General features: G+C 37.9%; 1 non-coding gene across 1 annotated transcript; it reads left to right on the top strand.

Annotated features, from left to right (window-relative positions):
* Positions 1–3815: 3815 nt before the first annotated feature.
* LOC136336747 (U1 spliceosomal RNA) lies at positions 3816–3979 on the top strand. Its single transcript, XR_010731569.1, has one exon. It is a non-coding gene; the product is annotated as a U1 spliceosomal RNA (small nuclear RNA).
* The last annotated feature ends 3230 nt before the right edge of the window (positions 3980–7209 follow it).

The raw sequence follows: 7209 nt of genomic DNA, 5'->3' as shown, positions 1-7209 counted from the left end.
TTTGTTTTATTCAAGGCACACTGCTCCTGTTCTCATGGAGTTTATGTCCTGGTATAACTTATTATAATCTTAAGCTGTTTAAGAGCTAGAAGTTGAGTTTGATTTTTTTTCTTTCACATTTACTAGTTGAATGACCTTTAAAAAGTCACTGAACCACCCTAAGGCTCCTTTTCTTCATGGTAAAATGGAATAAAAAGAGTACGTATCTCATAGACTTGTTCTGAGGACTAAACTGGGATGTGGTGTCAGGTAGTAGGCAGAGAGGAGTTGAGAGAAGACACCCACTGGCTTTTCAAGGACCTTGGCTATGTACGGACTTGAACAGACATCTAGGAAATCCCTTGTTAGGATGTAGAAATGTGTGCATGGTTTTAGCTTGCAAGGAAAGAAGAAGCAGAAAGAAAATATGTTAGAATATGAGCAAGAGGAAAAGGGTAGTTTCAAGGGCATAGGACAGATGACCTTTGGTCAGGTAACAGGACTGTGACTCCAGGTGTCTTGGGAACAAGTTTTGAGTGAGGAGACGGTATACATGTTTATGTAACCATAGCCTGGAGAAGCATCATTCACGTTGTTAACAAATTTCCATCTTAAGATGTAGTAGGGACTTTGAAGGTGTGATGCCTCTGAGATATTTTTCTTGCTAAATTACTTGGTATAAAGCTCTTTTTTTATCATGGAAGTAACTTAAATACCTGTAGAAACAGTATATCAGTGTTTCTCAAAGTATTTTCCCAAAGTATTTCCCCACCAGCATCAAATCACCTGGGTACTTGTTAAAACCACATACTCCTGGGCCCTATAACAGGCTCCCCACAGTAGAATCTCTAAAAGTTAGACTTGGAAAACATCTTTTTTTTTTCTTTTGGTAGAATACACAGAGCATAAAATTTACTATTTTTACCATTTCAAAGTGTAAATTTAGTAACATTTAGTACATTCACAGTGTTGTGCAACCATCACCACTGTCCAGTTCGGAAACATTTCCATCACTCCAAAAGGAAATCCTAAACTCCACATGCCTCCCTCCCAGTTCCTGACAACTACTATTCTGCATTCTGTTGTGCATTTGCCTATTCTGGATAAGTCCTATTGAAATCATATAATATATGACCTTTTGTGTCTGGCTTCTTTCACTTAGCGTAACGTTTTCAAGTTGTAGCTCATACCTGTACTTCATTTCTTTTTATCACTGACTACTGTTCCATTGTATGATACACCACATTGGTTATCCAGTCATTAGCTGATAGCCTTTTGGGTTGTTTCTTCCATTGACTATTGTGCATGGTGTCTCTATGAACATTTATGTATGTATATGTTTGAACACTTTCTATAATTCTTTTGGGTATGGAATTACTGTGTCACGTGGTAATTCTACATTAACTTATGAAGGATAAGGAACAGCCAAACTGCTGTGCAAAGTGGTTGTATTTTATATATTCCTACCAGTAACATATGCGTGTTCTAATTTCTCCACAGCTTCATCAATACTTGTTCTGTTCTATTATTATTATAGCCATCCTAGTGGATGTGAAGTGGTATTACATTGTGGTTTTGATTTGCATTTTCCCTGACATTTACGATGAACCTCTTTTCATGTACTTGATGGCCATTCATATATCTTCTTTGGAGAAAACTCTATTCAGGTCCTGTGCTCATTTTCTTTTTAATTGCATTGTTTGCCTTTTTTTGTTGTTGTTGAGTTGTAGAAGTTCTTTATATTTTTTATTTACTAGACCCTTGTCAAAAATGTGATTTGCAAATATTTTTTTCCCATTCTGTGAGTTATCTTTTTACTCCCCAGATGGCATTTTTAAATGAACAACCATTTTTAATTATGATAAAGCCCAATTTATCTAGTTCTTTTGTTGCTTGTTAGAAAGCACCCACATTGAATATGATTTGGTATGATTATTATTATGTACTAAAGCAATAGAATCTTGTACTGAGAGTTTTGCCAGGGTCCTATTTGTGGAGCATAGTATATTCTCAGTAGTTGCATTTTCTTTAGCCGTGTACATCTAAAAGTAGCAAAGAAATTACACACATTATATTAACCTGTGCTTTTTTCAATTAAAAGATACTTACGTATCTTTTGTTGTAAGCACTGTTTCGTCTTTAATTTTGATTACAAAGAACTTTCATGCATTATTTAGAAGGGTTGGGGCCAAAACAATAACAAAAACATAAGCATTGTCTAGTCATCATTAACTGTTTCAGTTCCACTGGTCTAAACATTTACTTTGAAAACATCTGTTTGTATTTCACTTTCATTTTATTCACTAAAAATGTATTGAGCATCTACCATATGCCAGACAATGTGCCAAGAACTAAAGGTAGAAAGTTGAAAAGATATGTCCCCTGTCTTTGTGGCTCTCACAGCCTTGCAGGAGATAAAAACATGGGATCTGAAAAGATTGTGCCACATAGGAGGTTTCTGTAAGACAGTAAGACCAAAGTGCTATGAGGCTACAAGAGAGAGTCTAACTGCATCCTTTAGGTGATGGGGTCTCAAAAAACATCTTTTGAGTAGTGAATTCCATGAACTAATTTAATTTTTAGAAATATAATTCTGACAGCGACATGAAAATGGACTGAACCAGAATGAGAGCAAAAATAGCCAGTAAGATCAGTAATAATGGCTGTTTTGGCAATGAATTCTCCACATATCCTTTTAGTCAATCCTTAGAAATGTTATATGATGTTTTCATTGATACAAGGTGGGTTTTCTTGAACTTTTATTATAAGAAGCTTCAAGCATATAAAATTTTTTTGATCAGTAAACAAACTCTGTGTATCCATCAGCACCAACACAACTGTTACCAACACATGGCTAATCTCAGTTTATCTATGCCCTCTGCTACTTCTCCCTTCCCAGAGATTTTTTTTTTTTCCACAGAGACAGAGTGAGAGTCAGAGAGAGAGGGATAGATAGGGACAGACAGACAGACAGGAACGGAGAGAGATGAGAAGCATCAATCATTAGTTTTTCATTGCGACACCTTAGTTGTTCATTGCTTTCTCATATGTGCCTTCACAGTGGGGCAATAGCAGACCAAGTAACCCCTTATTCGAGCCAGCGATTGTGGGTCCAAGCTGGTGAGCTTTGCTCAAACCAGATAAGCCCGTGCTCAAGCTGGCAACCTCGGGGTCTGGAACCTGAGTCCTATGCATCCCAGTCCGATGTTCTATCCACTGCGCGCCACCGCCTGGTCAGGCCCTTCCCAGAGATTTTGAAGCTAATCTCTGACACTATGATATTTCATCCATAAATATATATTGTTATGTAACTCCAACAGATAACTCTTTTTAAAGTAGAATCTTAATGGAATTATCCTACCAAAATAAAGTTAACAATCTCTTAATGGTATGAGGTTCTTTAAACTCTAGAATTCACATAAATATTCACATATAAAATTCCATCTTATATTCTATAGAGAATTTTTCCCTTTAATATGCTTGGTAGAGGAAGGAAGGGGGTGAACAAGTTTCCTGAAAACTGAAATGATGCTTCTTAAAGTAAACACAAACTGAATAGTTCCCAGAGCCACATGAGTTATTAGCTGTTTATTACTTGTATGTAGTAGGGAAGTTTCTACTTTACTATAAATTTACAGTTTGAAAACAAAGTGTATAAATTGAGCTATTAAGAAATTTTACCTTTGAATTTTTTTTTTTTACCCAATAATAATTCCTCACATTTGTGTAATGCCTTGAATTTTCCAAAGTGCTTTCGTGTCTACTCTCTAGTAAACTCGGATAGGTCAGCCATGCAAAGATGTCTATTATCTAATGTTTAAAATTAATACAAATTTATACTTACCTGGCAGGGGAGATACCATGATCACGAAGGTGGTTTTCCCAGGGCGAGGTTTATCCATTGCACTCCAGATGTGCTGACCCCTGCGATTTCCCCAAATGTGGGAAACTCGACTGCATAATTTGTGGTAGTGGGGGACTGCGTTCGCGCTCTCCCCTGAAATAAAATAAATAAATAAATAAAATAAAATAAAATTAATACAAATTTTACTTTGTTTTAGCTTTTAGGCTTAGATCAAAATAATAAACAATATATGCAAAATATTTTACCTGTGAGCCAAGAAAGACCTTTTAGTCAAGCTTGCATAGGTGATGAAAGGAAATTACTATGAGTAACATCTTATCAGTTATAACTTGCTTGATTTTCTGTAATATAAAAATATTTGGTATTTATACACATACACACAATGATTTTATATTCATGGTTATAATACAGTATTTTTCATGAGCTCAAAACCCACACATAAATTTTCTGGTAACTTCTTGGAAATGTTTGTAGTAAGATTAAGAAATATGGCAACACATGAATTAGGACAGTAGGGGTGAAACATGCTGACAGATCACCACCCCATTCCTTTTTAACATTTCTTCCATTTTCATTAACATTCCCAGACGTACTAGACATAGATTATCTTCAAAACATTCTGTGGCAGAAGAGCTTTGTGACCGTTAATCAAAGATGTTGATACAAGTGTCATGTTTAATATAGATCTGTGCTTCTTACCCATAAAATAGAGAAAAGTCAAGTGCTCTTTAAATACTCTCACTACATAGCATTTACCTGAATGCAAAAGATACTTGAAATACCTTTCCATTCCCATACGCTTTTCTCAAACAAAAGTGAGAAACTGCCTGTGATTAGAAAGAAGTGAGAGACTGAGAGTGTGCACTCCGGAGCAGGGCAAAACTGGGTTGACACACAGCTGGATTGGGGTGATTTGCATAGTCTCTCTGATTCAGGTTCCTCCAGTGATGTGCTGGAGTGTTAGACTGGCTCCCAAGGGCTGTCTGTTAAATAAGCAAGAATTTTCTCAGCCAGCATTTAAACCATTGGCTGCTTGAAATCAGCCGTGGTGGGAGCGTTTATATCTACCACGGAAACAGGTGAACTCTGTCAATTAGGGTTCCCTTCGCATTCCCCAGAGCTGTGCTACTGCACACCACTGCCTTACCGGGTAGGTTTAAGGATAAAAGGAATTAGTTTCTGACAAGTGCTTTGCCTGGTGTTCCCCATACAGAAAGCATGAAATAAATGCCAACTGCTGCTACTACACTATCATTCTATTAAAAATTAATGCAACCACTCGCAGTGATTGACATCAAATTGATAAACCATCGATGATTTATCACGAGCAGCCCACTGAGGGATATGCTCAGACACAGAAAAAAAAAGTGAAAACCTAATCAACTCATTGTGATGCTTATTAACATTTTTATCCTTTATCTTCACAAAACCTGTGATGAGAGAAAGAAAAGGATGAAAGTTGTGAAGAAAATTAAAAATATTCACTCTACTTTTGTCTTCCTGGAGACAGCTTCTTTTTTTTTTTTTTTTTTTTTGACAGAGACAGAGAAAGAGAGTCAGAGACAGAGACAGATAGGGACAGACAGCAAGGGAGAGAGATGAGAAGCATCAATTCTTTGTTGTGGCACCTTAGTTGTTCATTGCTTGCTTTCTCATATGTGCCTTGACTAGGGGGCTATAGCAGAGAGAGTGACCCCTTACTCAAGCCAGCGACTTTGGGCATCAAGCCAGTGACCTTGGGCTTCAAGCCAGCGACTTTGGGCTCAAGCTAGCGACCATGGGGTTATGTCTATGATCCTACACTCAAGCCAGCAACCCCATGCTCAAGCTGGTGAGCCCGTGCTCAAGTTGAATGAGCCCAAACTCAAATCAGCGACCTCAGTGTTTTGAACCTGAGTCCTCCGCACCCCAGTTCAATGCTCTATCTACTGTGCCACCGCCTGGTCAGTCATTCTTGAATACAGCTTCTTGAAATTTTATTATAAATACCAAATGACAAAATAATAAACAATTTTAAACACTTGGTAGAAAAACCTAACAATTCTGGATGTCTCTAACAAATATTAAAATGTCTGATCTAAATGATCTTAAGTCAAAAAGTGGAGAGGGGTGAGGGGGCTGGATAAAAGAAAATGAAGAAATTAGTCAAAAAACACATATACATGACACATAGACACAGACAACAGGGCAGCGACAGCCAGAGGGGCACAGGGGGGAGAGGAAGGGAGGCAGAAAGAGACTTAGGTTGGGGTGATGGGCACACGATGCAGTGTGCAGAGGATGTTTCATTGAGTTATATATTTGAAACCTATACAGTTTTGCAAACCAATGTATCCTGATAAATTCAATTAATTTTTTAAAAAGTGAATTACTGGTTCCAGAAATAAAAACCTAGGGAGAGGTCTGTTTTTGAACACTACTTGCTGCAGGGCTCAATTAGTCATGAGTGCTCGGTTTCTCTGCCTGCAACTCTGTCAGCCCCTTCCCGGCCTCCACGTGGCAGCCGCAGCAGCTCCGAAGTCCACCTTTAAAGTGGGAGGGTCTTTCCAAATCAGGTCCACCATGAAAGAGAAAACTATAATTCCTGCACAACTCCCAAAATTCATTCAGTCGGATTGAACTGTCACATGCCTGACGCTAGTTTCAGAACCCTAACAGACTAATGGGGTAGAGAAAATTCACCCTCCCAAGTATTGGGGTGCTATTAAACTAAGAAGATGAGATGGATGTTAGGCAAGCAAAAAATCATTGTCTATACTATAAATCACCTTCATCATAATTTAATACAAGGGTTGGGAACCTATGGCTCGCGAGCCAGATATGGCTCTTTTTTTAAAAAACTATTTTCTTTTTTTTTTAAAAGACGTTATTTATTTATTCATTTTAGAGAGGAGAGAGAGAGAGAGAGAGAGAGAGAAAGAAGGGAGGAGCAGGAAGCATCAACTCCCATATATGCCTTGACCAGGCAAGCCCAGGGTTTTGAACCAGCAACCTCAGTGTTCCAGGTAGATGCTTTATCCACTGTGCCGCCGCAGGTCAGGCCAGATGTGGCTCTTTTGATGGCTGCATCTGGCTCGCAGACAAATCTTTATTAAAAAGAATAATAATATTAAAAATATAAAACATTCTCATGTATTACAATCTATTCATTTCCTACTGCTCATGTTCATGGTTGCGGGTGGCTGGAGCCAATCACAGCTGTCCTCCAGGACAACACCAAATTTTTATTGGATAATGCATAAGGTGGTCGTTGTATGGCTCTCATGGAATTACATTTTAAAATATGTGGCGTTCATAGCTCTCTCAGCCAAAAAAGTTCCCGACCCCAGATTTAATATGTAGATATTGACAACAACTCATGTACA

The sequence above is a fragment of the Saccopteryx bilineata genome, chromosome 4 (genome assembly GCF_036850765.1).
Source record: "Saccopteryx bilineata isolate mSacBil1 chromosome 4, mSacBil1_pri_phased_curated, whole genome shotgun sequence".
Classification (NCBI taxonomy): Eukaryota; Metazoa; Chordata; class Mammalia; order Chiroptera; family Emballonuridae; genus Saccopteryx; species Saccopteryx bilineata.
This window is presented reverse-complemented; position numbering and strand designations above follow the sequence as displayed.